At 41.5% G+C, this 21,018-nt stretch overlaps 2 non-coding genes across 2 annotated transcripts; one reads left to right on the top strand and one right to left on the bottom strand.

Moving 5' to 3' along the window:
• Positions 1–1,490: 1,490 nt before the first annotated feature.
• LOC140815740 (small nucleolar RNA R71) lies at positions 1,491–1,596 on the bottom strand. The gene has a single exon (XR_012114389.1). It is a non-coding gene; the product is annotated as a small nucleolar RNA R71 (small nucleolar RNA).
• Positions 1,597–15,190: 13,594 nt separating this feature from the next.
• Positions 15,191–15,296, top strand: LOC140815809 (small nucleolar RNA R71). Its single transcript, XR_012114453.1, has one exon. It is a non-coding gene; the product is annotated as a small nucleolar RNA R71 (small nucleolar RNA).
• The last annotated feature ends 5,722 nt before the right edge of the window (positions 15,297–21,018 follow it).

The raw sequence follows: 21,018 nt of genomic DNA, 5'->3' as shown, positions 1-21,018 counted from the left end.
GCCTAGTATTTCTAGTTTAATTTCCTTTGTTTAAACATTGTTTTGCTTATTTTAATTATGAATTCTAGTAGCTAACTTCAATTATTTGTTGGGATTAAAGGGGATCCTACCCCGAACTTTTAGTTGGTTAATTTATATGTCGGTTTGTGATTTATTCTTGATTATTCTACGATTTTCATTGTGTCGTTGAGCGTAGCTAACTTTAACGACTATTTTATATCACGAGTGAGTTCGAGAGAAAAAACTAGTGATAGGATCGAGTGGTGTAATTCGCGGATCTACAATTTGCATAGATATATGAAATTGGATACGTGCCGATAGTCATAGTCCTTAGGGTCGAAAACTAGGGGGTTTCATTAATCGAAATGCGATTCATTCTTGATAAATAATTAAAGACATTTAATTACTTCATTGAGTGAATTAGTTTGACATAGCTCGAGAGAGTGTGTTCAATTGAATAGGAAATCCTGTCGGAAGCGTAGAACACAACCGAACGAATTAATAAATTAATAAGGGGTAGGTGAACCAGAATTCCCAACAAATTCTTTTATCATTTGAAATTTAATCCATTGATTTAGCATTCATATTTCATCAATTAATCTTTGATCTCGTTTAATTAAATTTTCTTGAATTTTATTAGTCATAAAACAAACAATCAAATTTCGTCGCTAAAGTTTTAATAACTAAAATAATAATTGTTAAATACAGTCTCCAGTGGAACGATACTCGTATTCATATACACTATACTATTACTTGACATCGTGCACTTGCGATTACATTTTGAGCATACAAAATCATATTTTCTTGGGGAATTCATAGTGCAAGTTTTGCTCGATCAAATTTTTGGCGCCGTTGCCGGGGACTGTTAATCTACAATTATATTTTTTGTTATTTTCTTTAGTGTATTTTATTTTTACCGAACTAACACTCCATATTTTAATTCAGATATCTCTTCCGGTGCATGCCAAAGTCACTTGACTTGGAGCTTGAGTGTGACCCTGAAATTGAAAGGACTTTCCGCAGGCGAAGACAACAGCAAAGACTTAAGGAACTGATGGAAAGGCACGAGCCAGAGCAGGAGGCGGAGCGCCAAAACGAGAGACGAATTGAAATGCCACGCCGCATACCCATGTTAGAGTATGCCCAGCCTTCTTTGGATGGTGCACGCCCCAGCATTGTGAGGCCGATTGTGCGGGCAAACCAATTCGAAATAAAACCAGCCATTATCCAGATGATTCAGAACACCGTCCAATTTGGAGGAACTGCTGTGGACGATCCAAACACACACATCGCGGATTTTCTTGAGATTTGCGATACTTTTAAATTTAATGGAGTCTCTGATGATGCTGTTAGACTGCGTTTATTTCCTTTCTCTTTGCGTGATAAAGCTAAAGCTTGGTTGAATTGTTTACCTGTAGGTTCGATAGCTACATGGGAGGACATGGCAAAGGCGTTTCTCATCAAATACTTTCCTCCATCGAAGACCATGAAGCTGCGGGCAGACATCACAACATTTGCTCAGTTCGATCAAGAGTCACTATATGAGGCATGGGAGCGTTTCAAAGATCTATTACGAAGATGCCCACATCACGAGTTGCCACTTGGGTTAGTCGTTCAAACCTTCTATTATGGTTTGCTTACTCCTAACCGTACTATGATAGATGCTGCTGCGTGTGGGAACCTGTTGAGGAAGACTGCGGAAGAAGGATATGAGTTGTTGGAGGAGATGGCTGCTAGCAGTTATCATCCTCAATCTGACAGAAACAACCAGCGGAGAAGTGCAGGAGTGCACCAGGTAACTGATTTTTCTGCTATTACTGCACAACTTGATGCTTTAAACAGGAAAATAGATGGCTTGAACTTGGGTGGCACGGCTATGCGTTTGCAAGAGGTATTCTGTGAGAAATGTGGAGGTGAGCACTATGTGAAAGATTGTCAAGATGATAATCCATTCTATGTGCCCGAAGGAGCACCTGTACATCAAGTGGGAGTCCAAAACCGTCCACGGAATGACCCTTACTCGAATACATACAATCCGGGATGGAGGCAACATCCCAACTTCTCATGGGGCGGTCAAAACAATCAGAATAGGCCGCAGGGAGGACAACAATATGGGAAACAACCGATGTACAGATCCGATCCTCCTAGAGAAGAAAAGTCAAACTTGGAACAAATGATGACTAAGTTTATCTCATCCACTGAAACTCGACTCCAAAACCAAGATGCATCAATAAAGGGGCTCGAGAATCAAATTGGACAATTGGCCAAGATGATAGCAAGTCGAGAGCCGGGCACCTTGCCAAGCAACACCGAAACTAATCCAAAAGAGCAAGTGAAGGCCATTGAGTTGAAGAGTGGAAAGATTTTGGAGCCTAGAGAGAAAGAGAAAAGCCAAGTATCGGATGAGCATGCTGAGGCGTCAAAAGGTAAGTCATCTAACTCTACACCAGCACCCACGGCACATCCTAAGATTGTTATCCCCCCGCCTTTCCCTGCAGCATTGAAAAAGGCAAAACTAGATGCACAATTCGGCAAATTTCTTGGGGTGTTTAAAAAATTGCATATCAATATTCCCTTTGCCGATGCTTTAATGCAAATGCCTAGTTATGCCAAATTCTTAAAGGACATCTTAGCTAACAAGCGAAAATTGGAGGATCACATGACAGTGAACTTGACTGAGAGTTGCTCTGCTTTGGTGCAAAACAAAATCCCACCGAAGCTAAAAGACCCAGGGAGTTTCTCTATTCCTTGCATGATTGGTGATGTTGTTTTTCATAAAGCATTATGTGATCTTGGTGCAAGTATTAACCTGATGCCATTTTCTGTGTTTAGGAAACTTGGGTTGGGCGAGCCTAAGCCGACGAGGATGTCCTTGCAACTGGCTGACAGATCGGTCAAGTACCCCCGCGGAGTGATTGAGGATGTGCTAGTGAAAGTGGATAAATTCATTTTTCCTGCCGATTTCGTGGTGCTCGACATGGAGGAGGATACCGAGATGCCTCTCATTTTGGGTAGACCGTTCCTTGCAACTGGCAAGGCGCTGATTGATGTGCAAGAGGGGAAGTTGAGATTGAGAGTGGGCGAAGAAGAGATTACATTTGACGTTTTTAATGCACTTAAGCACACACTGCATTCTGATAGTTGTTTTCGAATTGATGCTTTTGACTCTCTTGCGTCTAACTATGTGCAGGATGCTCTAAGGGACCCTTCGGAGGCCACTATCGATACTGAATTGGGAGAAGAGGAATTGGATGAGGAGAGAGCTGAAATTGTGGCACACTTTAATGCCAACCAACCATGGAAAAGGCCAATGAGGATGCGACTAGAGGATCTAGGAGAACGAAGAGATTTGACCCCTCAAAGGTCAAGCATCGAGGATCCCCCAACACTTGAGCTGAAGCCGTTGCCTCCACACCTCAAATACGTGTACTTAGGTGAGAATAACACTTTACCTGTCATTGTTTCTGCTGCTTTGACAGATGTGATGGAGGACAAACTGTTGGAAGTATTGAAAGCACACAAGGGTGCATTTGCGTGGAAGGTGACGGATATCAAAGGAATCAATCCGTCAGTCTGCATGCACAAGATCTTGATGGAAGAGAAGTACTCACCTCTTGTGCAACCTCAGCGAAGGTTGAATCCTAAGATGCAAGAGGTAGTGAAAGCTGAAACGATTAAGCTTCTCGATGCAGGTATTATCTATCCTATATCTGATAGTGCATGGGTAAGTCCTGTTCAATGTGTGCCAAAGAAAGGTGGGATTACTGTTATCACAAATGAAAATAATGAATTAATACCCACTAGGACGGTTACGGGATGGCGTGTGTGCATTGATTATAGAAAATTGAATGATGCCACCCGTAAAGACCACTTTCCCCTTCCCTTTATTGATCAGATGCTTGAGAGGTTAGCGGGTCATGAGTTTTATTGCTTTTTGGATGGGTATTCGGGGTACAACCAAATTATGATTGCACCGGAGGACCAAGAGAAAACCACTTTCACTTGTCCTTACGACACTTTTGCTTTTCGCCGCATGCCGTTTGGTCTTTGTAATGCCCCTGCCACATTTCAACGTTGCATGACCGCTATATTCCATGATATGATAGAAACTTTCCTTGAAATTTTTATGGATGATTTCTCGATATTTGGCTCTTCGTTTGATGATTGTTTGCAGAATCTGACGGTGGTGTTGAGGAGATGTGAGGAAACAAACTTGGTGCTTAATTGGGAAAAATGCCACTTCATGGTACAAGAGGGAATTGTCCTAGGGCACAAGGTTTCGGGGGACGGAATCGAGGTGGACAAGGCGAAAGTTGAAGTGATTAAGAACTTACCACCTCCGGCGTCCATAAAGGGAGTTAGAAGTTTTCTAGGCCACGCCGGTTTTTACCGGCGTTTTATCAAAGATTTTTCTAAAGTTGCCAAACCTCTATCTTCCTTACTTATGAAAGATGTGCCATTTGACTTTAATTCTGATTGTTTGCAGGCATACGAGAAGTTGAAGGAGCGCTTGGTGACGGCTCCTGTCTTGGTAGCACCGGATTGGGATCTACCCTTCGAGATCATGTGCGATGCTAGTGATACTGCGGTAGGTGCTGTCCTCGGCCAAAGACAGAACAAGGTATTCCACACTATATACTATGCAAGTAAAACTCTAGATGAGGCACAATTGAATTATGCTACCACCGAAAAAGAGTTACTTGCAGTAGTGTTTGCACTTGACAAGTTTCATGCATATCTTGTTTTGTCTAAAGTCATTGTCTACACTGACCACTCTGCACTGAAACATTTACTTGCTAAGAAAGATGCAAAACCACGCCTACTTCGGTGGATTCTATTGTTGCAAGAATTTGATTTAGAAATAAAAGATAAGAAGGGTGTTGAGAATGTGGTTGCAGATCATTTGTCTAGATTAGAATGTATTTGTAATGATTCTGTTGATCATGCTATCGATGATTGGTTCCCGGATGAGCAACTATTTGAGGTGAGAAATTGTCCATGGTATGCAAATTTCGCTAACTTTCTTGTCACAGGCACACCTCCACCGAACTTATCTTTTCACCAACGAAAGAAATTCTTTTCTGACGTGAAATACTATTTTTGGGAGGAACCGTTCTTGTTTAAGATTTGTGCAGATTCCATGATAAGACGGTGTGTTGCGGAGGAAGAGTTTTATAAGATTCTCAACCATTGCCATGACCGTGAGGTAGGTGGTCACTTTGGACCAACGAGGACGGCATCTAAGGTACTCGAATGTGGCTTTTATTGGCCAACCCTCTTTAAAGATGCTCGTTCTTATGTGCTAGCATGTGATAAATGCCAACGGACAGGTAACATCTCTAACCGTCACGAAATGCCTTTAAATAATATCATTGAGTGTGAGGTTTTTGATGTGTGGGGAATAGATTTCATGGGACCGTTTCCCAGTTCTTTCACGAAAAAATACATTTTGGTGGCGGTGGATTATGGGTCTAAGTGGGTAGAGGCGGAAGCATACGCCACTAATGATGCTCAAGTGGTTCTAAAATTTTTGAAGAAAAACATTTTTAACCGCTTTGGAACACCACGAGCAATCATTAGTGATGGTGGCACTCATTTTTGCAACAAACTCTTTGAAAAACTTTTAAGCAAATATGGTGTCACACATAAGATCTCTACCCCTTATCACCCCTAGACGAGTGGGCAAGTTGAGGTGTCTAACCGAGAGATAAAGCGAATTTTGGAGAAGGTGGTAGGTGTCAGTAGGAAGGATTGGTCGGTGAGATTAGATGATGCTCTTTGGGCATATAGGACTGCTTTCAAAACACCAATAGGCACGACACCGTACAGATTATTGTTTGGTAAAGCATGTCACTTACCTGTAGAGTTAGAGCATCGCGCATATTGGGCAACCAAAGCACTAAACTTTAACTTTACTGATGCAGGTGAACGACGGTTGCTTCAACTAGATCAATTGGAGGAGTTCCGAAATCTGGCCTATGATCTTGCATTGTCATACAAAGAGAAAACAAAGAAGGCTCATGATAAGAGGATCATCGAAAGAGAATTCAAAGAAGGCGAAAGTGTCCTACTCTACAACTCCCGGTTGCGACTATTTCCCGGGAAATTGAAGTCACGATGGTCCGGTCCATTCGTGATCTCGAAAGTTTATCCATCGGGAGCTGTAGAATTGAAAGATGGGAAGGATGGGGCATTTACGGTCAATGCCCAGCGACTGAAGCACTACATGGGTGGCACAATTGAGACGCAACTTGGAATCACTCGGTTCCAAGACACGCCGAACTGAGACAGACCGACAGTCTAGCTCTCGACGATAAATTGAGAACTTACTTCTTTTCCCTTCTCTTGCATTTAATTTACTTTTCTTTTTCGTTCGTGTCAGCATATTTTGTTTTACTGTTGTTGTATATGCAAAAAAAAAAAAAAAAGGTGGAATGTGAATTTTTTCCCGAGAACACGGCGCTCGGGCGGTAATTTATTACCGCTCGAGCGCGAAGCTAATACAGAAGTCCAGAGAGCTTGGCGCTCGGGCGGTAATATTTTACCGCCCGAGCGCGAACATCTGCCTCTCAAAAATTTTTCCCGAGGACTCGGCGCTCGAGCGGTAGTTTTCTACCGCTCGAGCGCGACTGCCTTTTAAGTCGCAGATCCCCTTTCCCCCTTTCATTTTCTGCACGCCCCAACCCCAAAAATCCCTAATTCTTCTTCACTATCTCCTTCAATTTTTGTGTGCAGGTGGTCGATTTCTTCTCCCAACCTCGGCAAGGCGACTCTTCTTCGTAGGAACACACGCCTAGTTCATCAATCGGGTCTTTGCTCCGGCCATCGTCTTCCTCTTCCATCCCTCCACTCCTATGGCTCCTAAAAGACAAAAAGGTAACCTCGGCTCTTCTTCTTCGTCTTCCGCTTTTGATAGAACACGTTTTGTGAGTGTGGAGGCTCGGGCTAGATATGACCACGCTAAAATTCACCGAAACCCCATCACCGAGAGGGGATTTCGTCGGACTTTTGAGGATCGTTATCTGCCACCTTTGGTGGACTTAGAAAGAAGGGGATGGGAGAAATTTAGTGAACAACCTAAAGCGGCAGTGGTATCGGTAGTTAGAGAATTCTACGCCAATGCCGTCGAGCGCACTGATGGGAGGGCATTTGTTAGGGGCAAGCTTGTGCCGTTCGATTCGACCACGATTAACGCCCTCCTGGAAACGGCCGAGGTAGATGACTCTGCTTTCCAGGCACTGATGGTTAGTCCCGACTACAATCTGATTATCGAGAGTTTGTGCCACCCGGGTGCAATGTGGAAACCATTGGGTGGATCACCGAGCTGCTTCGATGAGAAATACTTGAGGGCGGATATGGCCTTGTGGTACTTGTTTGTGGCCCGGCGGATGATGCCTGTCTCGCACAAAAGCGAGGTGCAAAAGGAGCGTGCGGTGTTACTTTTTGCGTTGCACCGAGGATATGACATCGATGTGGGGAAACTTATCAACTCGCAAATCACTCTAAGCACCCACAACAGCCACATAGGTCTATTCTTCCCGACTATCATTTCCGAATTATGTGCCCGGGCCGGGGTGCACTTCAGGGACGACGAGGAATGGCTTCAACCGATGAAGCCAATTTGCCGAGAGGACGAACAGCGGAAGAGGGCAAAGAGACGGGCGGACTTTCCCTCTCGAGCGGAGGATGCGGGTGGATCCAGCACTGCCGTACCACAACGCCTCCCACCACAACCCCGCAGGCGAACGCAGAATGACAAAATGGATGAGAATCTCGCCTTCCAGGCACATCAGAGTCAGTTTAACTTGTATGTCACGGACCACCTATCGCACATTGACTCTATGATGCGCTCTTTGCTGGTGCACGGGGGCGTTGACCCATCGACCATCACACCATCTCCACTACCTCCTCCCCCATTCCAGTTCCAGTATGATTATTCTCAGCATGGGGAGGGCACAGGAGTGCAACCACCAGACCAGGATGAGGAGGAGCACTGATCAGGGGAGTTTACTGTCTCCCCTACTTCGCAATTTTTTTCCTTTACCGCTTTGCTGTTTTTCTTTCTTATCATTGTTTCCATCTAGCATGTTTATTAGCTTTCTTGCTTATTTAGTCTGCATTTGTGTTTGCATATTTGTGTTTGCATTTCTGTGTTTGCATTTACATTCATGAGTTGTTTTGTTGTTAGTGTTTGTTCGTTTTGTGCAATGAGGGCATTGCACAACTCTAGTATGAGGGGGTGGGTAGATTTTTATGTTTAATTTGTTGCATGTTTTGTGTCGTTTATGGTGAGAAGACATAATTTATGAGCCAATGATGAGGTTGGATGGATAGTACACCAAAGTATTGATTGGGTCATATCATGAACGGTACTCTTGATTGTTAAAACATGAATTGTGGCTCAAGTCTCTTGATTGTTAAAACATGAATTGTGGCTCAAGTTTGAACTTTTTGAGCACACATGTGTGGGGACTAGAATTTTGTAGGAATAATGGCGAAATTTGAAGGTTTTGTGTGGTTAACTTGAAAGACATCATTTATGAGTTGATTTAGCATGTAAACCCGTGAAAATAAGTCGCTAATTGGGACCTTGAATGAGAAAAGTTGATTTGCCTTGAACTCTATATTTACCTCCGTTCCAATGCACTAATTAAAAGATCATACTCCCAACCGGCTGTAATCCAAAGTCATATTATATTCTTAGCCTAGGGAGTACATGTGTGAAAATTGTGCATTCAAAAAAAAAAAAAAACAAAAAAAAAAAATAATAATAAAGTTGGAGATGTAAGGTGAGGGGGAGCCGAAATAAAAGGAATGAAATTCTATTCCTAGGCTAAAAGTTGGAGATGTAAGGAGATGAGGAAATTCAGACGATAAGTCTTGACGATTGCACAATGAAAATGATCGGTGTACTCCCAACTTTTAGCCACTTGAGCTTATTTTCCTTCTTTTCGACACCCTTATCTGCACTTAAAAGTTGAATAAAGTTCAATTTATGGCTAGTGATAAATGGACACGGGGATGCATGCTAGTGAAACTTGTATTGAAGTGTTGATTGAGTGACACGCATGATTTGATGATTGATCTATTTGACGTACGAATGACTAGACCCATCATGACACACACACACGTTCAAATTAGTGTCGATATTCATGTGAAGATGAGAATGAGTATTCGTTTGCGACTTGACTTGATTATGAGTGGTATTGGGAAAGTAAACTGAGGCATGAGCATAAACGTGTCAACTCGCCATCGACATTTAATTGTGTGGGTTAGTTTTTGTTTGAGTCTTTTACTTTTGTTGTGTTTGTTTAGAGTCTCGTGCTTTAACCTGTTTTGCTTGAGGGCAAGCAAAAGGTTAGTATGAGGGGGTTGATAGGGGGTGTTTTTACGTGTTTATTGCATTAGTTTTAATTGTGTTTACATTGTGCATGCATGCATTTCATTTACTTTTTGTTCATTTTTTAGTAATTAATTGCTTTTGATTATGTCTCACTTGGGCATGATGAATTTGCAGGAAAAGGAGCCGGAAAACCAAAAAAATTGGAACCAAAGTGCCAACTCAAGAAACTGAAGTGCAGCAAGGTCGGCGCTCGAGCGGTAGGTTTTTACCGCCCGAGCGCGAGCAGTGATCACCAAAAGAAAAAATACAGAAGAGTCGGCGCTCGAGCGGTAGTTTTCTACCGCCCGAGCGCGAATGCTGCATGTTACGAGGTTAATTACAGAGAGTGTGGCGCTCGAGCGGTAGTTTTCTACCGCCCGAGCGCCATCTATTTTTGGCAAAATATTGTGTGCGATTCCTTACCTTATTTTGGAGAGGAGAATGATATGAAAAGGTGGCTTGGCCGATTTTTGGGGGGTTTCAGACATAATTTTGAGAGCACAAAGGATTTTGGGAGAGCTTTTGCACTTGGATTGAAGATTCAACGGTTTCCGGGCATCGTTCTTCGCAGATTTCGTCACGCCTAGTATTTCTAGTTTAATTTCCTTTGTTTAAACATTGTTTTGCTTATTTTAATTATGAATTCTAGTAGCTAAATTCAATTATTTGTTGGGATTAAAGGGGATCCTACCCCGAACTTTTAGTTGGTTAATTTATATGTCGGTTTGTGATTTATTCTTGATTATTCTACGATTTTCATTGTGTCGTTGAGCGTAGCTAACTTTAACGACTATTTTATATCACGAGTGAGTTCGAGAGAAAAAACTAGTGATAGGATCGAGTGGTGTAATTCGCGGATCTACAATTTGCATAGATATATGAAATTGGATACGTGCCGATAGTCATAGTCCTTAGGGTCGAAAACTAGGGGGTTTCATTAATCGAAATGCGATTCATTCTTGATAAATAATTAAAGACATTTAATTACTTCATTGAGTGAATTAGTTTGACATAGCTCGAGAGAGTGTGTTCAATTGAATAGGAAATCCTGTCGGAAGCGTAGAACACAACCGAACGAATTAATAAATTAATAAGGGGTAGGTGAACCAGAATTCCCAACAAATTCTTTTATCATTTGAAATTTAATCCATTGATTTAGCATTCATATTTCATCAATTAATCTTTGATCTTGTTTAATTAAATTTTCTTGAATTTTATTAGTCATAAAACAAACAATCAAATTTCGTCGCTAAAGTTTTAATAACTAAAATAATAATTGTTAAATACAGTCTCCAGTGGAACGATACTCGTATTCATATACACTATACTATTCCTTGACATCTGCACTTGCGATTACATTTTGAGCATACAAAATCATATTTTCTTGGGGAATTCATAGTGCAAGTTTTGCTCGATCATAGATCATAGGCCAGATTCCGGAATTCCTCCAACTGATCTAGTTGAAGCAAACGTCGTTCACCTGCATCAGCAAAGTTAAAGTTTAGTGCTTTTGTTGCCCAATATGCCCGATGCTCTAACTCTACAGGTAGATGACATGCTTTACCAAACAAAAGCCTATATGGTGTAGTGCCTATAGGTGTTTTAAAAGCAGTCCTATATGCCCAAAGAGCATCGTCTAATCTCACCGACCAATCCTTCCTCCTGACACCTACCACTTTCTCCAAAATTCGCTTTATCTCTCGGTTAGACACCTCAACTTGCCCACTCGTCTGAGGGTGATAGGGGGTAGAGATTTTATGTGTGACACCATATTTGCTCAAAAGTTTTTCAAAGAGTTTGTTGCAAAAATGCGTGCCACCATCACTAATGATTGCTCGTGGTGTTCCAAATCGGTTAAAAATGTTTTTCTTTAAAAATTTTAGGACCACTTGAGCATCATTAGTTGCATACGCTTCCGCCTCTACCCAATTAGACACATAATCAACCGCCACCAAGATGTATTTTTTCGTGAAAGAACTGGGAAACGGTCCCATGAAGTCTATTCCCCACACATCAAAAACCTCACATTCAATGATATTATTTAACGGCATTTCATGACGGTTAGAGATGTTACCTGACCGCTGGCATTTATCACAGTGTAGCACATAAGAACGAGCATCTTTGAAAAGAGTTGGCCAATAAAAGCCACATTCAAGTACCTTGGATGCCGTCCTTGTTGGTCCGAAATGACCACCTACCTCACGGTCATGGCAATGGTTGATAATTTGATCAACTTCTTCCTCCGCAACACACCGTCTTATCATGGAGTCTGCACAAATTTTACACAAAAACGGTTCATCCCAAAAATAGTATTTCACGTTAGAAAAGAATTTCTTACGTTGGTGAAACGATAGGTTTGGTGGAGGTGTGCCTGTGACAAGAAAGTTAGCGAAATTTGCATACCATGGACAATTTCTCACCTCAAAGAGTTGCTCATCGGGGAACCAATCATTGATAGCACGATCGACAGAATCATCACAAATAAATTCTAATCTAGACAAGTGATCCGCCACAACGTTCTCGACACCCTTCTTATCTCTTATTTCTAAATCAAACTCTTGTAACAGTAAGATCCACCGAAGTAAGCGTGGCTTTGCATCTTTCTTAGCAAGCAAGTATTTAAGGGCAGAATGATCAGTGAATACAATTACTTTGGACAAAACAAGGTATGAATGAAATTTGTCAAGTGCGAATACTACTGCAAGTAATTCCTTTTCAGTTGTTGCATAATTCAATTGAGCCTCATCTAAGGTCTTACTTGCATAGTAAATTGTGTGAAATACCTTGTTTCGCCGCTGGCCAAGTACGGCCCCCACTGCAGTGTCACTGGCGTCGCACATGATATCGAAGGGCATGTCCCAATCCGGTGCCACCAAGACAGGAGCCGTCACCAAGCGCTCCTTTAAATCCTCGTATGCCTGCAAACAGTTAGAATTAAAATCAAAGGGCATATCTTTCATAAGTAGAGAAGATAGAGGTTTGGCAACTTTAGAAAAATCTTTGATGAACCGCCGATAGAAACCGGCGTGGCCTAAAAAACTTCTAACTTCCTTTACTGAGGCTGGTGGTGGTAGGTTCTTTATGACTTCAATTTTTGCCTTGTCCACCTCAATTCCTTGCTCCGAAACCTTGTGCCCTAAAACAATCCCCTTTTGTACCATGAAATGACACTTTTCCCAATTGAGCACCAAGTTCGTCTCCTCGCATCTTCTCAACACGGATCTCAAATTCTGCAAGCACTCATCAAACGTTGCACCAAAGATAGAAAAATCATCCATAAATATTTCAAGAAAGGTTTCAATCATATCATGGAATATAGCAGTCATACAGCGCTGAAATGTAGCAGGCGCATTACAAAGACCAAAAGGCATTCGGCGAAAAGCAAACGTGCCATAAGGACAAGTGAAAGTGGTTTTCTCTTGGTCCTCAGGTGCGATTGTGATTTGATTATACCCCGAATACCCATCTAGAAAGCAATAAAATTCATGCCCCGCTAATCTCTCCAACATTTGATCAATAAAGGGAAGGGGAAAATGGTCCTTACGGGTGGCATCATTCAACTTCCTATAGTCAATACACACTCTCCACCCCGTGACAGTTCTCGTGGGAATAAGTTCATTCTTTTCATTTGTGATCACCGTAATACCACCTTTCTTAGGCACACATTGAACCGGACTTATCCAAGCACTATCGGAAATAGGGTAGATAATACCTGAATCGAGAAGCTTAATAGTTTCCGATTTCACTACCTCTTGCATCTTTGGATTTAGTCGTCTTTGAGGTTGCACGAGAGGTGAGTACTTCTCTTCCATCAAGATTTTATGCATGCATATCGATGGACTGATTCCCTTGATGTCTGCCACCTTCCAAGCGAATGCCCTTTTGTGCTCTTTGAGAACTTGCAACAATTTGTCCTCCATAGCATCTGTCAAAACAGCAGAAATAATGACAGGCAATGTGTTATTCTCACCTAGGAATACGTACTTTAAGTGCGGAGGTAAGGGTTTGAGCTCAAGCGTCGGTGGCTCCTCGATGCTCGACTTTGGAGGGATCAAATCTCTGCGTTCTCCTAGGTCCTCCAGTCGCATCTTCATTGGCTTTTTCCATGGATGGTTGGCATTGAGATGTGCCACAATTTCAGTTTTTTCATCGTCCAATTCCTCTTCTCCCAACTCAGTAGTGATAGTGGCCTCTAAAGGGTCCCTAAAAGCATCCTGCACATAGTGAGAAACAAGAGAAGCAAAAGCATCAATTCTAAAACAGCTATCAGAATGCAGTGTGTGCTTGAGTGCATTAAAGACATCAAAAGTAATCTCCTCCTCGCCCACTCGCAATCTCAACTTCCCATCTTGTACATCAATCAGTGCCTTGCCAGTCGCAAGGAATGATCTCCCCAAAATGAGGGGCATCTCTGTATCCTCCTCCATGTCGAGCACCACGAAATCGGCAGGAAAAATGAATTTGTCCACTTTCACTAGCACATCCTCAATCACTCCGCGGAGGTACTTGACAGATCTGTCAACCAGTTGCAAGGACATCCTCGTCGGCTTAGGCTCTCCCAACCCAAGTTTCCTAAACACAGAAAATGGCATCAGATTAATACTTGCACCAAGATCACATAATGCTTTATGAAAAACAACATCACCAATCATGCAAGGAATAGAGAAACTCCCCGAGTCTTTTAGCTTCGGTGGGATTTTGTTTTGCACCAAAGCGGAGCAATTTTCGGTTAAGTTGACTGTCATATGATCCTCCAACTTCCTCTTATTAGCTAAAATGTCCTTTAAAAATTTAGCATAACTAGGCATTTGCATTAGAGCATCGGCAAAGGGAATATTGATATGCAACTTTTTAAACACCTCAAGAAACTTACCGAATTGTGCATCTAGTTTTGCTTTTTTAAGTGCTGCAGGGAAAGGAGGAGGTATAACAATTTTTGGTTGTGTAGTGGGTGCTAGTGTGGAGTTAGAAGACTTACCTTTAGATGTCGCAGTTTGCTCATCCATTGTTTGAGTTTTCTCTTTTTCCCTTGACTCCAAAACTTTCCCGCTTTTCAACTCAATAGACTTCACTTGCTCTTTTGGATTAGTCTCTGTGTTACTTGGCAAGGTGCCTTGCTCTCTACTTGCTATCATCTTCGCTAATTGACCAATCTGATTTTCAAGTCCCTTAATCGACGCATCCTGATTTTGAAGTCTAGTTTCAGTGGATGAAATAAACTTAGACATCATTTGCTCCAAGTTGGACTTTTCTTCTCTAGGAGGATCGGATCTGTACATCGGTTGTTTGCCATATTGTTGTCCTCCTTGCGGTCGATTCTGACTGTTTTGACCGCCCCATGAGAAGTTGGGATGTTTCCTCCACCCAGGATTGTATGTGTTCGAATAAGGGTCATGCCTTGGGCGGTTTTGGACTCCCACTTGGTTCACTGGTGCCTCATTTTGCACATAGAATGGATTGTCGTCTTGACAGTCCTTCGCATAGTGTTCCTCTCCACACTTTTCATAGAATATCTCTTGAAGACGCATCGCCGTGCCACCCACATTCAAGCCGTCTATTTTCCTGTTTAAAGCATCAAGTTGTGCAGTAATAGCAGAAAAATCAGTTACCTGGTGCACTCCTGCACTTCTCCGCTGGTTGTTCCTGTCAGATTGAGGATGATAACTGCTAGCAGCCATCTCCTCCAACAACTCATATCCTTCTTCCGCAGTCTTCCTCAAAAGGTTCCCACAAGCAGCATCATCTATCATAGTACGGTTAGGAGTAAGCAAACCGTAATAAAATGTTTGAACGACTAACCCAAGTGGTAACTCGTGATGTGGGCATCTTTGTAGTAGGTCCTTGAAGCGTTCTCATGCCTCATATAAAGATTCCTGATTGAATTGAGCGAATGTTGTAATGTCTGCCCGCAGCTTCATGGTCTTGGAGGGAGGGAAGTATTTGATGAGAAATGCTTTCGCCATGTCCTCCCATGTAGCGATCGAACCTACAGGCAAACAATTTAACCACGCTTTAGCTTTATCACGTAAGGAGAAAGGAAATAAACGCAATCTAACAGCATCATCAGAAACTCCAGTGAATTTAAAAGTATCGCAGATTTCAAGAAAATCCGCGATGTGCGTGTTTGGATCATCCACTGCAGTTCCTCCGAATTGGACTGTGTTCTGAATCATCTGGATTATGGCTGGCTTGATTTCAAAGTGATTTGCCCGCACGATAGGTCTCACAATGCTAGGGCGTGCACCCTCCAAAGAAGGTTGGGCATACTCCAGCATCGGTATGCGGCGTGGCATCTCGACTTGTCTATTTTCACGCTGTTCCTCCTCACGTTCTGGCTCGTGTCTCTCCATCAGTTCTTTAAGCCTCTGTTGTTGTCTTCTCCTGCGGAAGGTTCTTTCAATTTCAGGATCAAACTCAAGCTCCACGTCAAGTGACTTTGGCATGCACTGGAAGAGATATCTGTAATAAAATATGAAGTGTTATCTCAAGAGAAATAAAATAATGCTAAAGGAAATAACTAAAAATAAAATTGTAGATTAACAGTCCCCGACAACGGCACCAAAAACTTGATCGAGCAAACTTGCACAGTAAAATCCCCAATAAAAATATGATTTTGTATGCTCAAAATTAATCGCAAGTGCACGATGTCAAGTTATAATATAGTGTACGTGAGTACGAGTATCGTTCCACTGAAGACTGTGTTTTACAATTGTTATTTTCAGTTATTGAACATTTAGCAACGAAAAGTGATTTGATTGTTTTATTACTACTAAAATCAAATAAGAATGCAAGTAAAAAGATTCAAAATCAGGTAATGAGATATAATGTCTAAAATGGTTGAGTAAAATTCAATGAAAAATGGATTTGTTGGGAATCTCGGTTCACCTACCCCTCGTTAATTTATTAATTCGTTCGATCGTGATCTACGCTTCCGACAGGATTTCCTAATCTATTGAACACACTCTCTCGAGCTATGCCAAACTAATTCCACTCAATGAAGTAATTAAATATCTTTAATTATTTATCACGAGCGAATCGCATTTCGATCTAGAAAATCCCCTAGTTTTCGACCCTTAGGACTATGACTATCGGCACGTATCCAATTTCATATATCTATGTAAATTGTAGATCCGCGAATTCTACTACTCGATCCTATCACTCGTTATTCTCTCGAACTCACTCGTGATATGAAAACGTCATTAAAGTTAGCTACGCTTTAATGACACGATAAAACAGTAGTAAAATCAAGAATAACGCACAACCGAAATATAAATTAATTCAAATCAACGTTCGGGGTAGGATCCCCTTTAATCCCAACAAATAATAAAGTTAGCTACTAGAATTCATAGTAAAAATAAATGCAACAATGTTTAAAATGAAAGAAACTAGATTAGAAATACTAGGCGAGACGAAATCTGCGAAGAACGATGCCCGGACTCTTCAAATCTTCAATCCAAGCGCAAAAGTGCTCTCCAAACTTGTGACGGCTGAAGAATAATGTCTGAATCCCTCTCAAAGTCGACCAACCGACCTTCCATATCATTCTCCTCCCAGAATAAGGTAAGGAATCGCACACAATATCTTTCCAAAAATAGGTGGCGCTCGGGCGGTAGAAAAGTACCGCTGGAGCGCCACACCTTCTGTAAAATCTCATGGGATGCGCGGCATTCGCGCTCGGGCGGTAGAAAACTACCGCTCGAGCGCCGACCTCTCTGCATTTTTTCTCGGAAATCCACCTACCGCGCTCGGGCGGTAGAAAACTACCGCTCGAGCGCGGACCTTGCTGCACTTCATTTTCTTGACTTGGCACTTGGCTCCGATTTTTGGTTTTCCGGCCACTTTTCCTGCAAATTCATCATGCCCGAGTGAGATAGGATAAAATGCAAATATTTACTCTAAAATGAACATAATGTGATTGAAATAAACGATGCGCAATGCAAAACACACACAGACTAATGCAATAAAACACGTAAAAACGACACATATCAATAGCTTTATCAAAATCGGATATAAAATTTTCTGCCTCATCAATAAAAACATTTTGAGCAGCTGAAAGATGAAGTGGAGGCAGTTGTGCAGACGTATCAATGGCAGGTTTTGTTGGAGACTCAGATAGAATGGCAGTAGTAATCTGATAGCATTGCTTTTCAGGACTTGGAATTTCTTCTGGCGTTATTTTTTCAGAAGAAGGCAGAGTGTTTACTTCATTAACCGGTTGAGGTGTTATGGTAAGGACCGGTGATGAAGGTTTAGTGCTTGCACCAGGTGAAGTAGATGAGGAATCTTTATTTGTGGGGATGGCTTGAAACTATTTAGAGCTCAGATCTTCATGTATTTCCATTAGAGAGTCGAACTTTACCTGTTCAGAAATTGCTGGAAGATTGAGATCCTGTCGCATTAGAGCGAACTTCATAGAAAGTAACAATGCGTCCATCTCAAGTTGAGAGATGACAACCGAATCATCCTTGGCTGTAGGACAAAAACGATCAAAGTTTTTCCTTTTTAACTGTATGGTGATTCGGAGAGTGCTTTCTTTCATCTGAAGTTCTAGAAAGTCTCGTCGACGTAGAGCGGTTTGAATATCAGCTATTTCTGTCCATTCCAAAATGGACCGTTCAAGCTTAGCAGCTGCTTTTATTTTGCCAGGTTGAAGTAAAGAATCAAAAGTTACAGCAGTCCGATATTGAACCCATTTATCAAACATCTTCATTTTCTTATGGACAACCTCATTGACACGCTCGCTTGTTAGTACTATGGCCGTATGTACTAAATTGTTTTGTGGCGGATTTTCAATCATTACCTGTTTGCCCTTATCTGAGGAGAGAATAATAGGAACTCCGGAGCAAGAGGACTCAATCTCTGGTTCTGTAATTTGAATCCCTTTGAACTTTGCGGCTGAGATTGCAGTGATTGGGGAAGGAACAAGTGGTGCAGAAATATATTTGACAAGTCTGATCTTTGCTGGTTTTGAGTGTGCAATTCTCTTTTTCTTAAAAACTTGAGCGACTGGAACGTCATCCTTGGACTCATCATCGGAACTTGTTTTTAGAACCAGCTTCCTCTTGGTTTCTTTGGTTGTTGAAGCGGTTTTTGATGTTTTCTTCTGTCTCACGAATTCTTCCCCGGTTTTGGTCTTGATGGAGCCTATCTCCTCATCTGCCGGCCGATTCTTTTTGATAAATTTTTCAACCGATATCCAGTTGAAGAGCTTAGTTTTTCCAACTTCTATCATATCAACCGGTTGAACCCCGACATCAATCAGCTTATGGCAGATTTGAACCGCAAAACCTTGCGATTGATTTTCTTTGTTTATCATGGCCACCAATATCCTGAAGACAACGTCAGACCAATTTATATGGTGGCCATAACAAGAAATTTCTCCAAGGTGATTTTATCATAAGCACCAGCTTTGCTAAGTAGTCCTTTTGCAAAGATATCTGCCAACAGTCTGAATTCAATCTTTAAATCGCGTTTTTTACATGTTGGATGAGAGACTGGAGAGTCTGTGTCTGAAAAGGCACTACGCTAGATGTCAATATTTCCGACCGGTAGTGAGGAGAAATTAGTAATTCCTTCCATGGGTAGGCTGAACAATTCAGCAAACATCTTTTGTGTGAACAAGAGGTTTTTGTTTTGAACGGCACGAACAATTTCTCCTTTTTTCATATACACGAAATCAAATAATTCCTTCAATAGTGTGTCGGCGTAGCTGTAGCGACAACCCAGAAAAGAGCGAAGCCCAGAGTGTTCTATCGTGCGAAACATGGCTTGCATCGATTTGTTGGGCATGGAAAATATTGACGCAAAGTTAACAGCGACTGTGTTCTGAGCAATTGAGGCAGCCATTTCCTTGATTTACCGAGAGGGTTTGAATTTAGCATGTGCAAGTTAAATGAAAATGCGATCGAGTGTAATATCAAGGTAAACTCAACGAGGTTGCAAATGTAGAGTATGTATGTGCGGTTCAGATAATCACCAGTCAGTCCACGTGGAGGACTGTTAATGGAGAGAATTTTGTAAGTTTTGAAAATAATTTGGGCGGCGGTAAGATCATTAATTTTGAAATTTCGAAAGTAAAAATTGTCATGTCAGTCAGAGGCAGTAAAAAATTTGAGTGATTTTTACGAAATGACGTGGAAGTCGTGCCCAAGTAAAATGAACCGTATGAGTAATGTAGTTAAGACGAAACGGTTGAGAAGTCTATTTAATTAATGACTTAACCATTTTTTCCCTTAAGCATCTGAATTTAAAAACTAATCCTGGACGATGAACCGGCGGTGGCTTACACAGAAAGCCTCTTCAAATCCTAGTGTCTGTCATTATGAGAGAGAGAGACCCTTCATATGTTATTTCATCTATAAATACAAGTAGAGGGGTTAGTTTTACAAATATCAGAGATAAAAACAACAAATATCAAGATGGAAAAGGCAGATAGTTCAAGTGAGCCAGATCTTGTGAAGGCATTCATGGAATCGGTGATAGCTTCCCGCAAGACTGCTCTTGAGGATTGCGTATTTGAGAAGACGCTGGCAGTCTGGACAGAGGTCTAGGAGCTTCAGTCCTCCCTTGAGGGAGGACTAGTAGTTACCTCTAAGGAGGTGGCAACTCTGATAAAATATCGGCGACTTCTTTATGTAACTGATAATGCATACGTCTTCTCTGATGATGTCGTCTACCTCCTCATGTTCTTAAAAGAGCAGAGGACTTTGAGGAGGATTTTCCCCTCAGATGACTTTTTACGTACCTCCACTGGTGGGCTGACCGCTTGGTTGGATAGCTGGTCGAGGGCGGTTGAAGATGAAATTAGGGATGTGCGTTGCTAGATGTTTTAATAAAATATTTCTATTTTGTATTGCAGACTGTCTTTTTATATTTCCGTTTATTTCCTGCATAATAAGCCGTAACATACAAAAGAAATAATTATATCAAAATATATCAATTAATCAAAGCATATTACAGAAATGTGAAAACTTATCCTCTGGTAATTATTTTGTGAAAATATCGGCCGTTTGTTGATCCGTATGAACATATTCAAGCCGTATTTCTTTCTTCATGACGTGTTCTTGGATGGAATGGTGTCTGATGTCAATATGTTTTGTCCGAGAGTGCATAACGGGGTTGTATGTGATGGCTATTGCACTGGTATTGTCGCAAAAAATTGGTGATTCAGCAGCTTGGATGCCATGATCTTTTAATTGTTGTTGTATCCATAGCATCTGAGCACAACAACTTCCGGCCGCAATGTATTCTGTTTCAGCGGTTGATGTAGCAATTGACGTTTGTTTCTTACTAAGCCATGATATTAGTCTTTCTCCCAAGAACTGACATGAACCGCTCGTACTTTTTCTGTCGACTTTGCAACCAGCATAATCTGCGTCTGAGTACCCTACAAGATTGAGACTTGAATCTTTGGGATACCAACGACCCACATTAACAGTACCTTTAAGATATTTAAGTATACGTTTAGAAACAATGAAATGAGATTGCATCGGTTTAGCTTGAAACCGTGCACATAAACAAACCGCAGACATAATATCCGATCGACTTGTGGTCAAATATAACAAAGAACCAATTAACCCTCTGTACATTTTTGTGTCCACAGAGATTCCCACTTCGTTTTTATCCAGTTTAATTGA

The sequence above is a fragment of the Primulina eburnea genome, chromosome 15 (genome assembly GCF_022965805.1).
Source record: "Primulina eburnea isolate SZY01 chromosome 15, ASM2296580v1, whole genome shotgun sequence".
Lineage (NCBI taxonomy): Eukaryota > Viridiplantae > Streptophyta > Magnoliopsida > Lamiales > Gesneriaceae > Primulina > Primulina eburnea.
This window is presented reverse-complemented; position numbering and strand designations above follow the sequence as displayed.